At 41.3% G+C, this 25,542-nt stretch overlaps 2 protein-coding genes across 3 annotated transcripts in view; one reads left to right on the forward strand and one right to left on the reverse strand.

Moving 5' to 3' along the window:
• The window catches only part of rps16 (ribosomal protein S16), a 1,145,183-nt gene that overhangs the window by 973,957 nt on the left and 145,684 nt on the right, over positions 1-25,542 (forward strand). The window lies entirely within an intron of this gene.
• Positions 1-25,542, reverse strand: part of nav3 (neuron navigator 3) — a 357,961-nt gene that overhangs the window by 274,895 nt on the left and 57,524 nt on the right. The window contains exon 1 of one of the 2 annotated variants that reach the window (XM_022671500.2): positions 10,473-10,659. The exons of the other annotated variant lie outside the window; for it this stretch is intronic. The gene's annotated coding sequence lies outside the window, so the exon portion shown is untranslated. Of the gene's footprint in view, positions 1-10,472; positions 10,660-25,542 lie in introns of those variants that run through there. 2 annotated transcript variants of the gene reach the window in all.

Raw genomic sequence — 25,542 nt, forward strand, 5'->3', positions numbered from 1 at the left:
GAAGAAGAGTTACAGTTAGATTAGAGTGAGGCTAAATCTGAACAGCAGCAGAAGAAGAGCTACAGTTTGATTAGAGTGAGGCTGCATCTGAACAGCAGCAGAAGAAGAGTTACTGTTAGATTAGAGTGAGGCTGCATCTGAACAGCAGCAGAAGAAGAGTTACAGGTAGATTAGAGTGAGGCTGCATCTGAACAGCAGCAGAAGAAGAGTTACAGTTAGATTAGAGTGAGGCTGCATCTGAACAGCAGCAGAAGAAGAGTTACAGTTAGATTAGAGTGAGGCTGCATTTGAACAGCAGCAGAAGAAGAGTTACAGTTAGATTAGAGTGAGGCTGCATCTGAACAGCAGCAGAAGAAGAGTTACAGTTAGATTAGAGTTACTGAATCTGAACAGCAGCAGAAGAAGAGCTACAGTTAGATTAGAGTGAGGCTGCATCTGAACAGCAGCAGAAGAAGAGTTACAGTTAGATTAGAGTGAGGCTAAATCTGATCAGCAGCAGAAGAAGAGTTACAGTTAGATTAGAGTGAGGCTGCATCTGAAAATCAGCAGAAGAAGAGTTACAGTTAGATTAGAGTGAGGCTAAATCTGAACAGCAGCAGAAGAAGAGTTATAGTTATATTAGAGTAAGGCTGCATCTCAACAGCAGCAGAAGAAGAGTTACAGTTAGATTAGAGTGAGGCTGCATCTGAACAGCAGCAGAAGAAGAGTTACAGTTAGATTAGAGTGAGGCTGCATCTGAACAGCAGCAGAAGAAGAGTTACAGTTAGATTAGAGTGAGGCTGCATTTGAACGGCAGCAGAAGAAGAGTTACAGTTAGATTAGAGTGAGGCTGCATCTGAACAGCAGCAGAAGAAGAGTTACAGTTAGATTAGAGTTACTGAATCTGAACAGCAGCAGAAGAAGAGCTACAGTTAGATTAGAGTGAGGCTGCATCTGAACAGCAGCAGAAGAAGAGTTACAGTTAGATTAGAGTGAGGCTAAGTCTGATCAGCAGCAGAAGAAGAGTTACAGTTAGATTAGAGTGAGGCTAAATCTGAACAGCAGCAGAAGAAGAGTTACAGTTAGATTAGAGTGAGGCTAAATCTGAACAGCAGCAGAAGAAGAGCTACAGTTTGATTAGAGTGAGGCTGCATCTGAACAGCAGCAGAAGAAGAGTTACTGTTAGATTAGAGTGAGGCTGCATCTGAACAGCAGCAGAAGAAGAGTTACAGTTAGATTAGAGTGAGGCTGCGTCTGAACAGCAGCAGAAGAAGAGTTACAGTTTGATTAGAGTGAGGCTGCATCTGAACAGCAGCAGAAGAAGAGTTACAGTTAGATTAGAGTGAGGCTAAATCTGATCAGCAGCAGAAGAAGAGTTACAGTTAGATTAGAGTGAGGCTAAATCTGAACAGCAGCAGAAGAAGAGTTACAGTTAGATTAGAGTGAGGCTAAATCTGAACAGCAGCAGAAGAAGAGCTACAGTTTGATTAGAGTGAGGCTGCATCTGAACAGCAGCAGAAGAAGAGTTACAGTTAGATTAGAGTGAGGCTGCATCTGAACAGCAGCAGAAGAAGAGTTACAGTTAGATTAGAGTGAGGCTGCATCTGAACAACAACAGAAGAACAGTTACAGTTAGATTAGAGTGAGGCTGCATCTGAACAGCAGCAGAAGAAGAGTTACAGTTAGATTAGCATGAGGCTGCATCTGAACAGCAGCAGAAGAAGAGTTACAGTTAGATTAGAGTGAGGCTGCATTTGAACAGCAGCAGAAGAAGAGTTACAGTTAGATTAGAGTGAGGCTGCATCTGAACAGCAGCAGAAGAAGAGTTACAGTTAGATTAGAGTGAGGCTGCATCTGAACAGCAGCAGAAGAAGAGTTACAGTTAGATTAGAGTGAGGCTGCATTTGAACAGCAGCAGAAGAAGAGTTACAGTTAGATTAGAGTGAGGCTGCATCTGAACAGCAGCAGAAGAAGAGTTACAGTTAGATTAGAGTTACTGAATCTGAACAGCAGCAGAAGAAGAGCTACAGTTAGATTAGAGTGAGGCTGCATCTGAACAGCAGCAGAAGAAGAGTTACAGTTAGATTAGAGTGAGGCTAAATCTGATCAGCAGCAGAAGAAGAGTTACAGTTAGATTAGAGTGAGGCTAAATCTGAACAGCAGCAGAAGAAGAGTTACAGTTAGATTAGAGTGAGGCTAAATCTGAACAGCAGCAGAAGAAGAGCTACAGTTTGATTAGAGTGAGGCTGCATCTGAACAGCAGCAGAAGAAGAGTTACTGTTAGATTAGAGTGAGGCTGCATCTGAAAAGCAGCAGAAGAAGAGTTACAGTTAGATTAGAGTGAGGCTGCATCTGAACAGCAGCAGAAGAAGAGTTACAGTTAGATTAGAGTGAGGCTAAATCTGATCAGCAGCAGAAGAAAAGTTACAGTTAGATTAGAGTGAGGCTAAATCTGAACAGCAGCAGAAGAAGAGTTACAGTTAGATTAGAGTGAGGCTAAATCTGAACAGCAGCAGAAGAAGAGTTACAGTTAGATTAGAGTGAGGCTGAATCTGAACAGCAGCAGAAGAAGAGCTACAGTTAGATTAGAGTGAGGCTGCATCTGAACAGCAGCAGAAGAAGAGTTACAGTTAGATTAGAGTGAGGTTAAATCTGATCAGCAGCAGAAGAAGAGTTACAGTTAGATTAGAGTGAGGCTAAATCTGAACAGCAGCAGAAGAAGAGTTACAGTTAGATTAGAGTGAGGCTGCATCTGAACAGCAGCAGAAGAAGAGTTACAGTTAGATTAGAGTGAGGCTGCATCTGAACAGCAGCAGAAGAAGAGTTACAGTTAGATTAGAGTGAGGCTGCATCTGAACAGCAGCAGAAGAAGAGTTACAGTTAGATTAGAGTGAGGCTGCATCTGAACAGCAGCAGAAGAAGAGTTACTGTTAGATTAGAGTGAGGCTGCATCTGAACAGCAGCAGAAGAAGAGTTACAGTTAGATTAGAGTGAGGCTGCATCTGAACAGCAGCAGAAGAAGAGTTACTGTTAGATTAGAGTGAGGCTGCATCTGAACAGCAGCAGAAGAAGAGTTACAGTTAGATTAGAGTGAGGCTGCATCTGGACAGCAGCAGAAGAAGAGTTACTGTTAGATTAGAGTGAGGCTGCATCTGAACAGCAGAAGAAGAAGAGTTACTGTTAGATTAGAGTGAGGCTGCATCTGAACAGCAGCAGAAGAACAGTTACAGTTAGATTAGAGTGAGGCTGCAACTGAACAGCAAAATCCTCTTCCTGATCTAACTGTAATTTAGTGCAGGAGCTGAAATAGAGTTAGATGAGTTTGGATGAGTTATTGATTGCACAGAAAAAAGAGTTACAGGCTCAATTATAGTAAGGACAGAATAAATCTGCGTCTGCACAGAATCTGAGTTACAATTCATACCAGGCAAGGCTGCTTCTATGCAGAAGCTGAATTTCACTTAGTAAATAGTGAGGCTGCATTTGCGCAGGAGACGAGTAAAGCTGCATCTGTGCAGGAAAAGATTTTCAATAAATTGAAAGGCTGCACCTGCTCAGGACATGAATTTTAGCTAGATTACAGAAAGGCTGTGTCTGTGCAGAAGATGAGTGAGACTGCGTCTGCGCAGGAGGCCCGAATCTGCTGATATGGTGGTTGGGATTAAAGTGGAATCTCATTAGAAGGCATTTTGGTTCAGGGAGATCTTAGAGCCAGAGCCGGGGGATGGAATCTCAGCGTGAAATCACGATTAATAGCGTGAACGTGTTAACATGCAGGACACACACACATACACACACACACACACACACACTCTCTTGGGATGTGTCTTTGAACACATCACAGAGCTGGTAGCTGTTCTTACTGAAAGAATCTTTTGGATGAATGAACTGAACTGATTCACCTTCTTTAAGGATTCATTCTCGTCTAGACAATCCACCAGCCTACAGCAGTTTAGCTCCACCCATCCAGCCTACAGTAGTTTAGCTCCACCCATCCAGCCTACAGCAGTTTAGCTCTATCAACTCAGCCTACAGCAGTTTAGCTCCACCCATCCAGCCTACAGCAGTTTAGCTCCACCCATCCAGCCTACAGCAGTTTAGCTCCACCCATTTAGCCTACAGAAGTTTAGCTCCACCCATCCAGCCTACAGCAGTTTAGCTCCACCTATTTAGCCTACAGCAGTTTAGCTCCACCCATTCTGCCTACAGCAGTTTAGCCCCACACATTATGCCTACAGCAGTTAAGCCCCACCCATTCAGTCTACAGCAGTTAAGCCATACCCATTTAACCTATAGCAGTTTAACCCAATCCATTCAGCCTGCAGCAGTTTAGCCCCACCCATTCATCATTTAGCAGTTTATATGAACAGTCAGCTTTCAGCAGTTTAGCCCCACCCATTTAGCCTATAGCAGTTAAGCTCCACCCCTTCAGCCTACAGCAGTTTAGCCCCACACATTAAGCCTACAGCAGTTTATCTCCACCCATTCTGCCTACAGGAATTTAGCTCCACCAATTCAGCCTACAGGAATTTAGCTCCACCCATTTAGCCTATAGCAGTTAAGCTCCACCCCTTCAGCCTACAGCAGTTTAGCCCCACACATTAAGCCTACAGCAGTTTATCTCCACCCATTCTGCCTACAGGAATTTAGCTCCACCAATTCAGCCTACAGGAATTTAGCTCCACCCATTCAGCCTACAGCAGTTTAGCCCCACACATTAAGCCTACAGCAGTTTAGCCATACTTATTTAATTCATCATTCATCATTTAGCAGTTTCAATGAATCAGCCTACAGCAGTTTAGCTCCACCCATTCAGCTTACAGCAGTTTAATCCCACCCACTCATTATTCAGCAGTTTATATGAACACATTCAGCCTACAGCAGTTTCGCCCCACCCATTCTACCTACAGCACTTTGTCCCTACCCATTCAGCCTGCAGCAGTTTAGCTACACCTATCCAGCCTAGAGCAGTTAAGCTCCACCCATTCAGTCCACACTTATTTAGCCCCACCCATTCAGCATTAGGCCCTACCCATTCATCCAGAGTGTCTATGTTATTCCTTTAAATAATAGTAATCAATCAACTTAATTAATGCTAATAACATTATTAAATTAATAGCAACTTTAGTAATTAAATTTTGCAAATGTAATCACTTAATTAATGCTAACCAAAACACTTTTTGTATTCATGAATGCCACCTTTTTACTTTTTTAAAGCTAACTAATTACCATAAATAATGCTCAATACATTATCTTCATTAATGCTGACATTTTCAGTTATTAATGCTAACGTTAGCGCTGTTGTCTAGATCTGCTCATAAGATCAGACGGAGGGATCGACTGAAGCTCCACCCTAAACACAACCCCACACACACACGAACACATACACACCTCCCCTTTCCCAGCATGCATTTTCTCACAGTGGGGGTGTGGGTGGGTGTTTTATGGGGGGGGGGGTGTAATTGGGAGGGTGATATACAGCCGCTCACACCGAGGCTCGCTTAATAAAGCCTGGTCTGCCATAACCTGACCCAAATCCTATTACCACACACACACCGTCCCCTGGGTCCCTACACCGCCCTGCACGCAACAGTGTGTGAGTGTGTGTGTGATTGAATCAGAATGAGCGACGAGGACTCTTCTCTGAAGATTTCCCTCTTTCAGCTTCCCAACAACCCTCTCGCATCCACACACACAAACACACACACGCATACTGACACACGAACACACACACAAACACACACATCTGAATGAGGCCGGGTGATTTTCGCAGCACTGCAGTCGTGATTACCAACAAAACAACAAGATTGGACCATTCAGCCCCGCTCAGCTCCCGGCCTGGACCGCAGACCATAGAACACAACAGATTCAGAGTCAAATACAACTGAATCACTGAAGTGATTCAAATTCACATTCTCTCCTCTGCAGATCGAAAAAAAAGTACTAAAAAATGTGAACAGAAATGTTTACACTTCAGTCTGACCACAGAATACTAACAAAACACTATGAAGATTGAATAGACTAAATCCGACAGAATAAACGAGATAGAAAGAATCAGATAACCTAAATCAGACAAATTGAATCAGGTAGTATGAATCAAATTAACTGAATAAGACTGATTGAAAAAGACAGACTGAAAGAGACAGACCGAATCATATGAACTGAATGAGACTGACCGAAAGAGACAGACTGAAAGAGACAGACCGAATCATATGAACTGAATAAGACCGACTGAATAAGGCAGGTTGAATCAGGTAAAATGAAGGTTACATACTAAATCAGGTAGACTGAAGGAGGTAGACTAAATTAGGTAAACTCATTTATGAAGATTGCAGGAGGCAGACTGAATTATGTAGACTGAAAGAGGCATACTAAATTACATAGACTGAAGGGTGCAAACTAAATCAGGTAGATTAAAGGAGCAGAATGAATGAGGTAGACTGAAGGAGGCAGACTAAATCAGGTAGACTAAAGGAGGCAGACTGAATCAGATAGACTGAAGGAGGCAGACTGAATCATGTAAACTGAAAGAGGCATACTAAATCACATAGACTGAGGGACGCAAACTTAATTTAGGAAGACTGAAGAAGCAGAATGAATGAGGTACACTGAAAGAGGCAGACTAAATCAGGTAGACTGAAAGAGGCAGACTAGATCAGGTAGACTGAAGGAGGTAGACTGAATCAGGTTAACTGAAAGAGGCAGACTAGATCAGGTAGACTGAAGGAGGTAGACTGCATAAGGCAGGTTGAATCAGGCAGACTGAAGGAGGCAGACTGCATGAGGCAGGTTAAATCAGGCAGATTGAAGGAGGTAGACTGCATAAGGCAGGTTGAATCAGGTAGACTGAAGGAGGTAGACTGCATAAGGCAGGTTGAATCAGGTAGACTGAAGGAGGTAGACTGCATAAGGCAGGTTGAATCAGTTAGACTGAAGTAAAATAGACTGATTGAGACAGACTGATTCAGATTGATTAAATAAGATGGACAAAATAGGACTGATTGAATCACACAGAAGGAAAGAGATGACTCAGACTGACTCACTGACAAAATAAGACAGCGGAAGTTTGCCAGATCGAATCAGACAGATTGAATCAGACAGATCAAGTAAAACAAATCAAATGAGATTAACTGAATCAGGCAGATAGGGTTACATAAACCAAATCATACAGACTGTTTCAGACAGACTGATATGATTAATTTATTCAGGTAGATGGAATCACACATAAAAATCAGGCAACCAAATCTGGCACTTTTTAAATCAGGCACATCAAATCAGACAGACTGAAACCAGACCAACTAAATCGGGTGAACTAATTCTGATTTACTTAATCAGACACACTGCATCAGACTGAATCTGACTACTTAATCAAGTAGAATGCAGCTAAAGGAAACATTTCAAATAAAGACAAACAGGACTGGGGTGATTAGATCAAACAGAACAAATCTAGCAGGCCGAATGAAACACAGCAAGTGTAGCCGATTAAATCAGACAGACTGAATCAGACAGGTAAAATCTGGACCACCTAAATCAAATGTACTGAAGCTAGATGTAATTAGGCTGGTTAAATAAAATGGACTAAATCAGCTAACCTTTTGGTAAATGGTGGAATTGTGGATGATCCATAATGGATATATGGGGTGTGTATATATCTAGGATGGATATACGTGATGGATTAACAGTGGATCTATTAAAGACCTCTAGGATATTTATGGCGGATCCCAGTGTAATGGATGAATGATAAACGTTTATCAATCATTCATCATAGATCACTTTCTTTGGACATTCCAATATTTTGATTTCTGCACTATTATAAAAAGAGCATTTTTATGGTTCTACAGCATCGTTATTGGGAACATGCAGTAGGGTGCGGGAGAATCAGTGATCTGCGCTCGCTGGGTTTGGTCTGAGGTTGTGTTGGAAGGTGGGGGTGGTGGTGGAGGTTGGGTAGAGTCATCAATTCTGCGGAGTTCCATGATAAACGTGCTCCACATAAGACCCTTCCTCTCTCGCCCCCTCTCTCTCTCTCTCACCCATTCTCCTTTTCTCAGCAGTGATCCATCACCCCCCTCCGCTGATCCGCTGTCCCAGGCCAGTGAATTACCCAGCCATCAGAGTCCTGCTCCAACACTGCGCAAACCATTACTGACCCCACACGTATTCATCAACCAGCGCCACCGGCGAGCGACAGAGAGAGAGAGAGTAGGAGGGCAGGAAAAGAGAGATTATAGTGGGAGAGATAGAAGAGGAGAGAGAGGACAAGTCAGAAAGAGAGAGAGAGAGAGAGAGAGAGAGAGGCACAGACAGAGCGTGTATGAAAGAGTGATACATAGATATAGAGACTGAGAGCAAGACAGAAAGCAATAGAGAAAAAGAGGCAGATGAAGAGAAAGGGCAAAAGAGAGAATGAGGAAAATAATAAAACAGATAGAGCCAGCACCACTTTTTCTTTAATGAATACAATACAAGAAACCAAAGGTGCTGAAAATCACAGATACAGATCCAATATGCACTTAATACACAATAGTACTGGGACATCTGCTTATTCACTGAGTGCGTTTAAAAACAATCCAATTTATTGTCTAAGGATAATATGTGTTGTAAACATTATGTAAACCCATGTTACCTAAAATAATCATAAAACTGCAGGAAGCTGATTACTGATTACTTTATTCACAGTATGCATGTCAGTCCTGTTGTTGTCTGTCTGCCTGCCACAGACTCTAGTGTACTCACTAAGGACTTCACTTCCCAGGATGCACCTGCATCTAACCTCCCCAACATGCCTGATAACATGACATGTTGTTTTCATGACTTTACTGCAGTAATCTGGGGGCAGTAAAATGTATTAAAAGATGCTTTATCCTGCTTTGTTGGAGTGACAATCTCTACTGTCCAGAGAAAACATTCTAGTAGATTCAGGGCCCACATTCCTATAAAGATTTAATTGCATTCAGCATTCAACAAGAGCTTAGTAAGGTCAGGTTGTTGGAAGATCACCACCCCAACATGATAGCTTCTGTATTTTAGGGATTTTACAAAAGTCTAGTTTGTGCAGGGTGAATGCATTACATTAAGATACTATTCTCTCTGACCAATCAAGCAGCATTTAGCAGTCTCCTCCAAGTGTATTGAGCTCTAGTAGAGCTGTTTTTGCAGCAGTTTAAAAATATGTGGTGGAGATTTTTTATATCTCTCAAAGCAGAACCATAGTAGCTTGGATTGGTGGAATAATTCACACTGCAGCATTAAGTTATAGTATATCGCAGTACTAATAATCAAAGTCAAATTAAATATCCTAAAAAAGTACACCATTTCAAAAACAAGATGCCAAAATGTACCTGTATAAACACATCCACATTCATTTATCAGTGACTGGAAGTCTTAAAGACCATAACTGCTTTCTCTCTCTCTTTGAGTTTGATGCACGGCCCTCCATCTCCACATATATTAGCTGATGTAACAGAATTAGCATTAGCATTTAGCATTCTCCTCTAAATTTGTAGAGCCCTAGCAGCAAACAGGAAGGACAGGGAATTACTAAACTTGGGCTGAAAATTTATAAAACCAAAGAAAAAAAGAAAACATGTTTCTGATTGAGGGATTAATACACATGCAGAGATGATAAATTATAGAATATTGCAATACTAAAATAAAGTAAATACCCACGTGGAAACAGTAGTGGCATTGTACTAAAAGAGTACAGAAATTTGCCAAAAATAGAAAAGCAAAAAGCGGAGTAGATTTAAATGGAGTTATGTTGGTACCATGTAATGGAAAAGCTCAACTTTTGTCCAAATGTTTATGAACAGCCTTTCTAAAAAAGTACATCACTTTAAGACTAAACCAGGGTTACTAGGTTACTAGGTTAAGAAGCTGTGTAGGACACAGCCATACACCAGTGACTGGCAGTCCTACACAGCATAACTGCTCTCTCTCTCTATCTAGGTGGCTAGAACAGCATTGACCAGCATGGCCAATGAATTTATCCTTGTATTAGCAAAATTGGCTTTAGCAGTTAGCATTCTCCTCCAAGCAGGTTAAGCTCCAGCAGCAGTTTAAGAAGACGAAAAAAGACTAATCCAGGGATGAAAACAATCAAGGTACAACAGGTTCCCGACTGGAGGAATAATTCTCAGTAAGAGACGCTAAATTACAGGATATAACATACTTAAATTACTCAATAAACTCAATAAATATCATACTACATTATAGGTGTATCAGAGGACTGTAGAGTCCACTACCCATCCACACTATTCACTGCACGTGTGGTATTGTCTATTGTTTAAAGAACAAAGCTGTACATTCCAAATCCAATCACTAATAATCATGCTCCTCATCACACACACACACACACACACACACACACACACACACACACACACACACACACACACCATGAGATCAAAGCACAGCTCGGACACTAGTAAGCCCACGTGTGTGACAGGCGGCACGTCCAGTCCCGCCCCTTCCCTCCACAAAGCCCCTCTTACCTGCCCTACAGCCCCCCTCCACGCCGACGCTCGCTCCACCCCAGGGCTACAGCAGGTGGTCTCATGGCTGCAGGTGCGCGAGCGGGATAATCCGATTATTCCTCGTTAACCCCCGGACACGGGATAGATGGACCCGCCTGCGCGAGAGCATGAGCGAGAGAGGGAGCAGGAGAGAGAGAGACTCCCATCATCAGAGCGACGGAGAGGGTGTGCGCATCCCTCCACACACACCAGCCAATCCAGCACACAGAAAGAGGTGTGTGTGCGCGCGCGCGCGCGTGTGTGTGTGAGAGGGAGAGAAAGATGCTCAGCCCAACCCCCAGACCCACACCCTTCCTCTCTCTCTCTCTCTCTCTCTCTCTCTCTGTCTCGCTCCCCTCACACTCACACACTCTCTTTATCTCTCTCTCTTTCTCTGGGAATCTCTCTCGCCCTTATCCCTTACGATTTCTTCCTCTTCCTTCCTCAGGTCTCTTTATCTCTCTTTCTCTATCTTTGTCTTTATATAGTCATCTTCAAACACACAGAAGGAAGGAAGAAGGAAGTGTGTGATTGTAATTCTATTCAGAAAGAGAGAAAAGTTACCATGAAAAAAACAAAAAAAAACAAAAAACAAATTTGAAACAGATATCGGTAATTTTTGGACATGTTACACTCTAAAAAACAGAGGTACGATATAAGTAATTTTTTGTACTCAAAGGTACACTCTACATAATTGTACCCTCAAAGGTATAATATTGGTCTTTCCAGGATCAGATTTGTTCCCTTTAAAGTAGAATGTCTTTTCTTACAGCAATAAGTACATATTTGTATCATTTAACCAGCTAAGAGGTACATTCTATATGTTGTATCCCTGTACTAATAAACAATATACTGTATGTATTTTTTAATTGCAAATTTATTTTTTGAAAGCCAGACAATTTTGGATCATCAAGTTCGTGATACATATTCAGTGGATGATAATGTTTGTAACCTTTATCATCTTTACTGGTACAAAAAAACAAAGGTACAAAAAAGGACTTTCAGCCCCAGCGACAAGCTTTGTACTCTTTTAAGTTCAAATCTGTACTTATTTTTCTTAGTGTGTATGATGATCATATGTGACGATCATAGACTGTATATAGCTGGACAGAGCATGTCTCTCAAAAGTGAAGCCACCACAGGTCGGGCGCCCCCTGCTGTTTGGCTGCAGAAAGCTCACGTTTTTTTCTAATATACTGTAATTCTACCTCCTTTATTTAAATGCAACAGCTAGTGTAACCTCTGCTTATATTGTCAAATTTTTATATCCCCACAGAATTCGGTTTTTAAAACTTTATTCGGCTCTATTCAAAAAAGGTGTGGTAATGGTAAAAGGGCTGCTTATGGGCGGGACAAATAACAGACCGTCAGCTCCGCTCCGCCCCGCTCTGCGGTCTGTGACCGCGAGGCAGCCCTCAGGGGCGTGGTTATTTAAATGAGTAGTCTACTGCGCAGACTCTGGTCTCTGAATCGCCAAAATGGCGGAAGATTTTGGCTTCATTTTCATTGAATGAATGGGAACGGCGACACGGCGTCCATCTTTATGTACAGTCTATGGTGACGATAAACTGTTGATCTTGGTGCTGAACACGTTGCCTACACAGACAGATGATAAAAAATCACTTCATGACACCATTTCAGTCTTTGGCAATGTTGATGTGGTGTTTAGGGCAGTCGTTGTAATGGTCTGTATTGTGTGCATGTAATCCTGTGTCATGCAGCCATCTGCTAATGGTGCTGGCACTAACAGGATGACTCAATGAGGGCACTATGCTTGCTGATTGTTCGCAGGTAAAATCTACACAACTGGTATGGTGCGCAATACGCCATAACGCTTTCGTCTGCATATCTCTGTTTTTTATATATCTCTCTTTTTTATTTCACTTTCTGTCTTTCTTTCCTTTATCTCCCTCTCTGCTCTCTCCTACACTCTCTCTATTCTTTTTCTCCATCTCTCTTTCCTCATTTTCTGTATTTTTCTTTCCCTCTCTTTTTCATAATCTCTCTCTCTCTCTTTCATTGTCTCTCTCTCAGTCTCTCTCTCTCTCTCTCTCTCTCTCTCTGGGTGGAGGTTGTGTTGCAGTGATGAAATTTTAATGGCCACTCTATAATGAACAGCTCCTCCAGTAACTGTAATAAAAACAGCTATATTTGAACACACACACATACAATAGATATATTACATATTACAACACACACACATACACACATACTAGCATACACAAACCAGCATATAAACACACAAACACTGACACACACACACACACACAATCACATACACCCATACACTATACACACACCCTAAGGGTGTAATGATTTGGTATAGTAGAGCAAAGTGTGGATCAGTGTATTCCACCATTTCTAATTTACCGATTTACCGCCTTTACCCAAATAACTGTCAGTCACATCACTACAGGGCATCTAGGCGGGGCCTACAAAGTGTGTGGAGCTGTAAGTAGTCACAGGGTGTATCCCAAGAGTGTTAGTTCCTGTATATTACTGCTGCCACAAAATAATGTGCATGCCAATATTTCACTTTTCCCAATATCTCTTGTGTATGAAAAGGGTTGAGGGAGGCTGCATACACACTAAAAAACAGAGGTACGATATAAGTACTTTCTTGTACTCAAAGGTACTCTTTTCATAATTATATGTGCCAGATGTGTTCCCTCTGAAGTACAAAGTCTTTCCTAACAGCAGGAAGTACATGTTTGTACAATTTAACCAGTCAAAGGTAGATTCAGTATTCTGTATCACTGTACTAATAAACAATATAGATTTAAATTATACAATTTTGGATCATCAAGTTCTTGACACATTTTCAGTTGATGATAATGTTTATAATGTTTATAATCTTTACTGGTACAAAAAACATGTGTACAAAAAATACTTTACCTAAAAGGTACTCTGTTCTACCTCAATAAAAGGTACAGCCCCAGCAACAAGCTTTGTACTCTTTTAAGTACAACAAGTGCTTATTTTTCTTTTTTGGTATGCAGCGAGACATTCATTTGGAATTTTCTTTTATGCTCAGAGTACACAAAGGTCAAAAACAAGGCAGGCAGGTGAAACACTCATCATTTTTATCAACTTATCATCTTAGTCAAGTCAAGAAAAAATGAACAGGTCAAAAACTTTGAACATTAAAGAGATAATGAGCCCTAATTAGCCCCTTGTGTGAACTGCAGCTGTGTCTTGTCATGATGTGTCTCAGGTGAGAGGTATAGTCTGGACTGAGGAGCACATGGTTGGTGAATATGCAGCCCTGAGCGTGGCCAGCAGAGTGATATTTAAATCCTCCACTCTTTCCACTGCGACTCCCTTACTTGATTGAGAAAATAGCTGGTCTGCTCTCTTTTTCATACTGTTTATTTCTCCACATCCAGCACATCAATTGAAACCGACTAATCGTCTGGGCTTTACCTCCCACTGTGTTGCAGTGAGCTCAGAGATTAGGCTGGAAACACGACTGTATTAATATTTATATTAAACAAGATGTTCAAGTTGTTGTTTCCGCTTAACTGACAAAAGTATTGTATTGAATTGAATTGAATTAAATTACATTCATCATTACACCTCTAACACACACTTATAATTCAGTTCATACACATACAATACATACATATACCTACCTATACACACACTGGTGCGCACCATCCGGAACATCACACAGTGCTGCCTACACCCCTCTATACAAACACACTCATTCGTTCACTTTTTTTCTCTCTATCTGTTTCTCTTTTACACTATCTCTCTCTTTATTGCTATCTCTCTCTATCTCTCTCACTATTTCGCATAAATAAATAAATAAGCAGTGTAACAGCAGGAGACAGTATGAAACCCATCAACCATCTGCAGAATCTTTCGCTCTCTCTCTCTCTCTCTCTCTCCCTCTCTCTCCCTGGCTCTTGCCCTCTTTCTCTCTCATTCAGCTCCATTGATTGCTTCATGAATCAAAATAAATCACAGTGGCATGTTTACTACGTACATACATTATAGAGGGAATCACTTCCCATGGGGGACACGCTCAATCCTCTGATCCAGTCCTCCTCTAAACTAGTCCTGTGATCTAATCATCCAATCCAGTCCTCTTCTAAACTAGTCTTCTGATCCAGTCCTCTTCTAAACTAGTCCTCTTATCTAATCATCCAATACCATCCTTTTCTAAACTAGTCTTCTGATCCAGTCCACTTCTAAACTAGTCCTCTGATCTAATCATCCAAGCCAGTCCTCTTCTAAATTAGTCTTCTGATCCAGTCCTCTTCTAAACTAGTCCTCTGATCTAATCATCCAATCCAGTCCTCTTCAAAACTAGTCTTCTGATCCAGTAATGTTCTAAATTAGTCCTCTAATTCAGTCCTCTTCTAAACTAGTCTTCTGATCCAGTAATGTTCTAAATTAGTCCTCTAATTCAGTCCTCTTCTAAACTAATTGTCTGATCAAGTCAATCAAACCAGTCGTCTTCTAAACTAGTCTTCTGAACCTGACATCCAATCCAGTAATATTACACAGGTAGTAAAATGTAGCATTAGGAATTGTTTCCAGGAAGAACCGGAGATTTGAACTTTTTTTTTTATTTGAATTTTGTGTGTGGGAAATGCACAGTGCTGTGCGGGCAGTGCACAGTGCTGTGTGAAAAATGTAGAGTGCTGTGTGGGAAATGCACAGTGCTGTGTGGGCAGTGCACAGTGCTGTGTAGGCAGTGCACAGTGTTGTGTGAGTGGTGCACAGTGCTGTGTGAGTGGTGCACACTGCTGTATGGGCAGTGCACAGTGCTGTGTGGGCAGTGTACAGTGCTGTGTGGGCAGTGTACAGTGTTGTGTGAGTGGTGCACAGTGCTGTGTGAAAAATGTAGAGTGCTGTGTGGGAAATGCACAGTGCTGTGTGGGCAGTGTACAGTGCTGTGTAGGCAGTGCACAGTGTTGTGTGAGTGGTGCACAGTGCTGTGTGAGTGGTGCACACTGCTGTATGGGCAGTGCACAGTGCTGTGTGGGCAGTGTACAGTGCTGTGTGGGCAGTGTACAGTGCTGCGTGGGCAGTTCACAGTGCAGTGTAGGAAGGGCACAGTGCTGTGTGGGCAGTGCACAGTGCTGTGTGGGCAGTGTACAGTGCTGTGTGGGCAGTGTACAGTGCTGTGTGGGCAGTGTACAGTGCTGCGTGGGCAGTTCACAGTGCAGTGTAGGAAGGGCACAGTGCTGTGTGGGTGACGCACACTGCTGTATGGGCAGTTCACAGTGCTCTGTGGGAAATGCACAGTGCTGTGTGGGAAATGCACAGTGCTGTGTGGGCAGTGCACAGTGCTGTGTGAGAAATGCACAGTGCGGTGTGGGCAGTGCATAGTGCTGTGTGGGAAATGCACAGTGCTGTAATGGTGTGTACCTTTTTGCATTGCTTATGCTGCCTTATCATTAATCCATTTATACATATAAATAACATGTATACTAAATATTAAATTTAAGCAATGTCAAATTTTGTATATTTAACTGCTGTTCAAGTGTTGTCCTGTTTTTCAGTAATACAACTTGTGTAATTACATGTGCATTAACATCCTCTAAGCTGTGTATCCAAATAGCCGTACCCGAAAAAGCTGCAGTTCAGATGAATCTATAAATATTTTAAATATACTGCCTGCCTTATCCGAAACCCACCTGAGCTCCTCCATCTTTTCTCCACTGCCTTCGCCACAGTAGTAGAACATCTAAATTCAAATCTTTCAGACTTCTTTCGTCCTCTCTTGCTCCCCAACAGATGTATATCTCAGCCACTCAGAAGGAAGTGTGAGATTGTGATGCTATTCAGAAGGAATATTTAAACAAATGTTAGCAGGAACAATAAATGATTATAAATTTAGACTGATAATAGTAATATTTATTGAGCTACACATACAGAGGTAGCCTGTAACACATTTATAATGCATGTGTAATGCTGCAACATGCCAGATGTCTCAGCATGTAGAGAGTTGTAGAGGTTCCTAATGGAGTCCTGCGATTATTCATCCCAAGCAGCTTCAATATTCTCACACAGTTTCTGCAGATTATGTGATAGGGGTGGAATGTTGATAGCAGATCCAATAGCATTCCACACATTTTCAATAATCAGTGATAGATCTGGAGATACAGCTGGATATGGGATATTATCTTCTTCAAAGCCAAAGTACCACATTTCACCCTACACCATCACACCAGGCCCTCTGGACATGTGATACATGACAACAGACTGCTCATCTTGGGGCTGACCACGGTGCCTCTTCACATTCATTGGTCATCTCCACCAAGGAAAAAAGGCAAAATGGCACAAAGTACAATCAGAACTCCTCCCAGTAAAACTGAAACACCAGTGATAAGAAGTAGATTTGCATATTCCTTCCCACACAGCTATCAGGATACAACCCAGATACTGCTCACTTGTGAAAGTCTAAGGATAATTGGGATTAGTGTCTGATGCCAAAGGTCTAATGTTTTTGTTTGTTAAACAGAAGAGAAATAAAACAGCAGGGCAACGAAAGCTGCATCCTCCGGAAGCATCTTTACCAGCGTTCTTAATTATTCATAACGAGTATATTCTTTTGATGTAGCGTTAATCTGCTCGTTACTCTAACAGCAGCGTTTAGAGCGTTTAGATAGCGGTTTCATCCCATTACTGCTTTTCTTTTAGGTAAAAACTCATTAGACCTTATTCTGGCAGCTTCTAATCTACTGTGTTCCTCTTAATGAGTGCAGAACTGCAGTGAAGAACCAAAGTGCAGAACGACAGAACCTAAGTGCAGAACGACAGAACAAAAGTGCAGAATCACAGTGCAGAACAACAGTGCAGAACCACAATGCAGAATCACAGTGCAGAACCACAGTGCAGAACCACAGTGCAGAACAACAGTGCAGAATCACAGTGCAGAACCACAATGCAGAATCACAGTGCAGAACCACAGTGCAGAACCACAGTGCAGAACAACAGTGCAGAACCACAGTGCAGAACAACATTGCAGAAACACAATGCGGAATCACAGTGCAGAAACACAGTGCAGAACCACAGTGCAGAACAACATTGCAGAAACACAATGCGGAATCACAGTGCAGAACCACAGTGCAGAACTACAATGCTAAATCACAATGCAGAATCACAGTACAGAATCACAGTGCAGAACAAAAGTGCAGAACAAGAGTGCAAAAATGCAGTGCAGAACAGCAGTGAAGAGCAACAGTGCAAAACCGCAGTGCAGGACAGCAGTGCAGAGCAACAGTGCAGAACAACAGTGCAGAACAGCAGTGTAGGACCACAGTCTAGAACAACAGTGCAGAACAACAGTGCACAGCTGCAGTGCAGGACAACAGTGCAGAGCAACAGTGCAGAACAACAGTGCAGAACAGCAGTGAAGAGCAACAGTGCAGAACCGCAGTGCAGAACAACAGTGCACAACCGCAGTGCAGGACAGCAGTGCAGAGCAACAGTGCAGAACAACAGTGCAGAACAACAGTGCAGAGCAACAGTGCAGAACAACAGTGCAAAACAGCAGTGAAGAGCAACAGTGCAGAACCACAGTGCAGAACAACAGTGCAGAACTGCAGTGTAGGACCACAGTCTAGAACAACAGTCTAGAACAACAGTGCAGAACAACAGTGCAGAACAACAGTGCACAGCCGCAGTGCAGGACAGCAGTGCAGAGCAACAGTGCAGAACAACAGTGCAGAACCACAGTGTAGGACCACAGTCTAGAACAACAGTGCAGAATTACAGCGTGGAACAACAGTGCAGAACAGTGCAGAACAACAGTGCACAGCCGCAGTGCAGGACAGCAGTGCAGAGCAACAGTGCAGAACAACAGTGCAGAACCACAGTGCAGAACTGCAGTGTAGGACCACAGTCTAGAACAACAGTGCAGAATTACAGTGTAGAACAACAGTGCAGAACAACAGTGCAGAACTGCAGTGTAGGACCACAGTCTAGAACAATAGTGTAGAACCACAGTGTAGAACTGCAGTGTAGAACCGCAGTGTAGAACAACAGTGTAGAACCACAGTGTAGAACAACAGCGTAAATCCACAGTGTAGAACTGCAGTGCAGAACAACAGTGCAGAACAACAGTGTAAAATTGCAGTGCAGAACAACAGTGCAGAACTGCAGTGTAGGATCACAATCAAGAACAACAGTGTAGAACCACAGTGTAAAACTGCAGTGCAGAACAACAGTGCAGAACTGCAATGTAGGATCACAGTCAAGAACAACAGTGTAGAACCATAGTGTAAAACTGCAGTGTAGAACCACAGTGTAGGACTGCAATAAAGAAAAACAGTGCAGAACTACAGTGTAGGACCACAGTCCAGAACTGCAGTGTAGGACCACAGTCCAGAACAACAGAGCCAAAAATCAGTGTAGGACCCCAGTCCAGAACAACAGTGCAGAAATGCAGTGTAGAATCGCTGTGTAGAACTGCAATACACAGCAACAGTGCAGAACCACAGTGTAGTACTGCAATACAGAACAACAGTACAGTACAACAGTGCAGAACTGCAGTGCAGAATTGCAGTGTAGGGCCACAGTCCAGAAGTGCAGTGTAGAACTGCAGGGCAGAACCACAGCATAGAACAACATTGTAGAACCACAGTGTAGAACAACATTGTAGAAACACATTGTAGCACCACAATTCAGAACAACAGTGCAGAACCACAGAAATTCCACCCTGAAGAATTAGTACAGCTCTTAAATCTGTTCTACAGGAGATGTTGCTACTGGTCGACTATCACCAACAAAATGGGTCAAATGATTAGCCCCATGATTATCATTATTAGAAATCCTATTCATACTGCAGTCAGCTATCTCTTCGTTAGTAACGCCTCTGACTGCAATCAGAAGCCGAAAATCAGAGGCTCCACCCCTCACACGCCCACTGACCAAACATCTGCAGATTAGAGTCAACCAGCACTGACCAGCCAGATTAAGAATCATCACTAAAATCATGTAGTGTACATCAGGCTTTAGCCACCAGCAGAAGCTGGGCTTATTTAGGTTATCTGGGCTATTAGGGTGATTGCTGAAGTGTTCTGCCTTCTTTACTGTATTCCCATAAGTGCAGTATCAGTGTACTGTCAGTGAAAACAGAGCATTATCCCAAAATTAGCTCAGTGGAAAAAGCTCAGATCTCCACTAAATATCTAAAGAAGAGTCTCAGAGTCTGAACTTGATACCTGCAGTTCAACCAGATCAGCTCTAATGGAGGATCAGATCGAATATGGGTCAGAACCTGTAGCTATAAGTGAGTGTGTGTAAAAATTATACGATTATAATATTTATACTGCCAATAGAATAGGAAGGACTCTGTCAAACCGAAATAAATCAACATGAAGCACCATGTCTAATGCCAGGTGTGGTTTAGAGGGGTATAAACCCCCCGTATTGAGCTGTGGAGCAGTGGAACTGTGTTCTCTGGAATGATGGATCCCAATACTTTGGATGGAGTCGAGACGAGGACCTTACTAATGCTGCTCCTGCTGAATACCATCAAATTCTCACAGCAATGTGAGTCCAGAATCTAGTAGAAAGTCTTCTCTGGACGGTAGAGACAGTAACTCCAACAAAAGCAGGATAAACTCTTTTAAATACCCTTAATTTAATTGGCCATACAGTGTATTATCTAGTATCATAATAGTGAACTGGTTTTGAGTGTAAGCCAATACAGCTATAAAAACACTGTACTGAACACTACACACATGCTAACGCTACACGCTAACGACTCACTCCTGCAGGGTTTTAACCAAGAATTCACACTCACAAACAGCCTCGAATATTTATAAACATCACACACACACGATTAATATATGCATTCCTGCTAGAAACCCAAAGCGAGTGCCCGCCCCAAGCAGAGCTACATGCTCATTAAATCGAGGATGAGGAGTGAATTTGTTTAAGAAGAAGCTAATTAAATCAGATCGCTCAGAAACGGATCCTCAATTACACGCCAAGACCACGTCAACCCCCCAAAACACCCCATAAACACCTGCAGGCGCCGGGGTAAAACAATCACAGCCTCTGAGCTAGCACTGTTTCTGATATCTCCATCAGCCCACAGTTTTATGCTAACGGCTAAAATCTGCCCCTCCCACCACCTAATACAGCTCACTAACACTGGAGGCTTATTAGCTCGCTAATTAGTGCGCTGCTAACAGCACAGAGTGACCATAGGCCCTTATTTACCCTGAGAAACATGCAGCCAGTTGGAATATATTAATAGTGTAACATTTTAGGGTTTCTAAACTGTGTTAAATGTCCGAATTTATATATGATATGCAATGTTGATTTTTCTTCAATTTTAAATAAATGCATACAATGTTGAAAATCTTATGAAAAAAGAAAAACAAAAAACTGTTAACATTTAGAAATTCTAAATGGTGTAATCTGGTGCCATTTAAAAAATGTGTACACTCATATATGTACCTGAATCGACCGCTGTACTTCCCACCACATCCAACTAAATCATCACGCTGTCTGTGTGTAAATCTCTAATAGACTGGATTAAGTAGTTTCTGGGGCTGGAAGACTCTCTGTTATGTAGAACATGGACTAAAGGTTTCTGATTGGCTGCATGGGGGTGTGTTGGGGGTAAAGGGGAATTGGGTTTTTAGTCGTATTATCGCTTTAAAAAGACTCTCTATAAGAGTGATGTGTTCCCTGAATTCAACCAATTAGATTTACTGCCCCGCTCCTGCCCCGCCTCTATTCACCACCGAGCCAAAGGTCAAACCCATCCAGCGCTTCGCTGAAGACGAGCAGAGCAGGCACCCACGCACCCATACATACCACTACCACTGCACCATTAAAGACTGAGTGTGTGTGTGTGTGTGTGTTATATGCAGTAAACTTACATACAAAAGCCCTTTCTATATACCCAATCTATATACTAAATTCCAGAAAAAGAGAGAGAGAGAGAAAGAGAGAGAAAGAGGGGGAGTGTGAAAATTAAGAAAAAAATCTGAAAAAAAATGAACGATGGCACGAAAAACTCATAACACACCGTTACACCACTGACCTGCACCATATTACACACTTGTAACGCACTCTTCATTGTTACACCACTGACCTGCAACATATTACCAGACATTTATAAAGTACTAGAGCGACAGACTTGAGTAAAAGTACATGTACTCTGTAAAGAAAGTGACTTGGGTAGAAGTTGAAGTGTTATTTAAGCTTCATATTAAAGTGTAGGTACTAAAGTATTCAACATTTTTGTACTTAATTATTGCAATTAGTTTATTAAAAAAATTAAGTACTCTCAAGTACTGAAAGTAAAAGTACAAATATTGTGTTGTGTAGGCAATAGTTTTAAAAGAAGATAAAACATTTTTAATATTTATATAAAAAAATACCTCCTGATTACCACACAACAACAAAATAAATTGTGCTGTTTAATATTGTATGTGTGTGCGTGTGTTTGCTCAGCAGAGAGAACGTAGATTATCAATCGCGGTTCTTGATCCCAAAAAAAAAACTGGCGACGCTCTTTGTAACGAGTAACAAAGCAGCATGTAAAAAATTTATCAGAGTAAAAGTATTAAAATCATGGAAAATATGTAGTGAAATAAAAGTGGAAGTAGGAGAAAAAAATATTAATACTTCAGTACAGGACAAATATTGCATCTTACAACTTAAGTACAGTAGTGAAGTAGTTCTACTTTATTACTATACATCTCTGCATATTCCACACTTGTAACACTCTATTGTTACACCACTGACCTGTAACACTCTATTGTTACACCACTGACCTGTAACACTCTGCACTGTTACACCACTGACGTGTCTGTCACTGACTTCACAATTACACCACCATCCCATAACACATTTCTTACTTTTTCCTTCACTGACCTCATTATACACTCTACTCTGTTACACCATTGACGCACAACACGTTTTACTGTTACACCACTCACTCGTAACACACTCTGCACTGTAACACCACTGACCCAAATCACACCTCATATACTGCTACACTATTGACTATTGAAAAAGAGACAGAGTCAAATACATTGAAACCGAATTAAATCCACTGTTCTAGGGCTTCCATACCCAAAAGTGCCCTCTACAGTTGCAAAAAAAAGAAACAACATGCCCTACTGGCTAAACTTTGTTAAGGGTAAAAAAAAAAAAATTAAGTGCCGGCTATAAGGCTCCAACATGTAATACATTATGATGGTGTCTCTAGATAAAGAAAATTTGATAGTGAACTAAGAACCATCAGAAAAACACTTATCTATTAAAAATCAAGCATTTTATTGCTTATTTTTTCCCCTGTGTTTACATGTGTAGGAGGACTAGTTGGTGTGTGTGTGTGTGTGTGTGTGTGTGTGTTTTCCAGGTCAGTCTGAGGACACACAGGCATCAGACACTGTTCACTAATGAGCAGCAGGACACTAGGATGAACATTTGTATATTTGTACATATTGCTCAATAAATCAAAACAGGCCAAGAATAAGAGAGCAGATCTGTGATTTAAATATGCTCTATACAGAATGAGCGTGTTGATCATAAGCATTATAGACCATTATAGAGCACCCCCTATACTTCCTGTAGTGTATTACAGTCTGTCAGAATACGTGTGTGGATAATATGAACATTATAGCGCATTATAGCGCATGAGAGTGTGGATCTTTTGTACAATATTGAGCATTATAGAGCGCCCCCTATGCTTCCTGTAGTGTATTACAGTCTGTCAGAACAAGTGTGTGGATCATATGAACATAACTGAGCACCCCTACACCTCCTGCAGTGGATTACAGAATGAGCGTGTTGTTCATTGGTTCATATGATCATTATAGAGCATTATAGAGCATCCTTTATGCTTCCTGTGTGTGGATCACTTTTTTGTGTAAAATGTGACTGAAACTGTGGAGAAAAAAGGTCTTTTTTATATTAAAAGTAGAATTAGCACACGTGTTGGTGATGATGTGATTTGAAAGAAATCTAAAGCTGAACAGCAGTAACTGTAAAGGTTTAAGCTGTGCGAGAAGCTGATGTGAGGGTTTTATTGTATCCGGAGCAGGAAGAAACTGGTTTATTGTGTGTGCCGGTGCCGTCGGCTGGCACCGCTCAGCGCGGTGATGTCTGACAGGTCGTAAAAACAACACCAGGAGACATTTTTTTCATCTGGGAGGGTTAGAGCTGGTTGTCATGCATTTTGTCACACTGTTCACGGCGTCTCTCTTAGATTTGCTGACACCACCATTAATATTGATGATGCATTCAGTGTAGACACCACACGCCTGTTGACTCCACCCCACCAGTATGCAACCCCTTTGTGTATTGTAGACATTGACTTTGCTGTGAGATTGCTATGACCTTCTATTGTTGAAAGAATTGCTTTACTTACAAAACTATTTATTTAAAACTGTACAGTATCCAACAAAAGATAGTAAACCCCTCACATTTCTGCATATTATTAGGATAACACTATGAAATGAAACTTGGGTATAACTTAGAGTAGTCAGTGTACAGCTTGAATAGCAATATAGATATACTTTTCTCTAAAAATCATACAATAGCTCACAACCATTAATTACCATTAATTAAATAGCTGCAACACAAGTGAGTACACCTCACAGTGAACATGTCCAAATTAGGGATGCAAATGATTAATCGACTTTAGATTAATTGTCGATCAAGAGGTTGCTCGAACAAAATGTATTACTCGCGATTAATCGCTAGAGGGCGCTACTGTAGTAACTTGAACAGAGCGTGAGAACGAGAGGTGAACACGACTCGCGAGAGACCAGGGTTGAAAACAAAATGAAGCGGGCGAAAATAAGTGCGGTGTGGGACCATTTCAACATTGTTAATTTAGGCAAAGAAGTCAAATGTTCTCTGTGTAATGCGGTATTGAAATACAACAGTTCCACTAGCTCACTCAGTTATCATTTGAACGCCGTCACAGTTTCACTGAGAGCGCGAGCGTGTGATGAGAGAAGGGCGGAGGACATTACAGAGAGGATATGCAGCATGATCAAGAGAGATTTGATGCCAATCAAGACAGTTGACGGTACAGGGTTTCAGGATCTCATTGCATTGAGGATTGTTATGGATTTCCTAATTAATAGCCTAGATGCAGTTTCTTCATAATCTATAGGCTCAATAATAATCTGTTTGGCTCTCTATTTAATTTCTTCTATTCTTTTTTTTTTTTTTTTAATATGTCTAATGGTACAAAAACGCAAAAACTGAGCCAGTCCTTAATTTATTTCTCTTTTTAAATTAAAGAATGTATTTTCTTATACCATAAAAAGTCTGCTTTCTTTTCCTAATGCATAATTACTTGAGGAATATATAATATAATATAATACAATATAATTATCATAATATAATATATACTTTTTGAGCTCAGTGTTTTAACTATTTAGCTGGTATTTTTAAAGGCCCTATTGAAACACTAAAATTCAGGTAAAAACGCCGCTTATCAATTAATCGAAAGTCGATCGATAAGATCAATCAACTAATGATTAACGAATTAATCGATAATTTGCATCCCTAGTCCAAATCGTGTCCATTTGTGTCGTTGTCTCTCCTCAGTGTCATGCTACTCGTTGGTGTTACAAGGTCTCAGGAGTGAATGGAAAGCAGGGCTGGTAAATTTGGTGTTTTGAATAAAATTCAAAAGATGGCCTAGGCTAAAGGATTTTTTCTAAAACTGAACGACAGAACGGTGGCCAAGTTCATACAGCCATTTCCAGGGTAGGTTCCGCTATGAAAACACCTCGCCAAGATCTACCAAAGAAGTTGAGTCCATGTTTTTAGCATAATATATATATACAGGGGTTGATGTACAAAAAAAAGATAGAGGGAACAACTCTGAATAATAAGTCAGTGAATGCCTGACAACCACGAGTGAACATGAGAAACTAGAAAAAGTGTAATGAAAATAAAATGTGTTTCACTTTAAGACAAGCAATGTGTTTTTAACATGAGAATATGTAAAATAAATGAAGTTGCTTTAATTTCCTTTGGTTTTTCATTAAGGCTGTATGATAAGAATTACATATGTAGGACTGTCCACAGCATGTCAGTGTCAACA

The sequence above is a fragment of the Astyanax mexicanus genome, chromosome 2, assembly GCF_023375975.1.
Source record: "Astyanax mexicanus isolate ESR-SI-001 chromosome 2, AstMex3_surface, whole genome shotgun sequence".
NCBI classification, from domain to species: Eukaryota; Metazoa; Chordata; class Actinopteri; order Characiformes; family Acestrorhamphidae; genus Astyanax; species Astyanax mexicanus.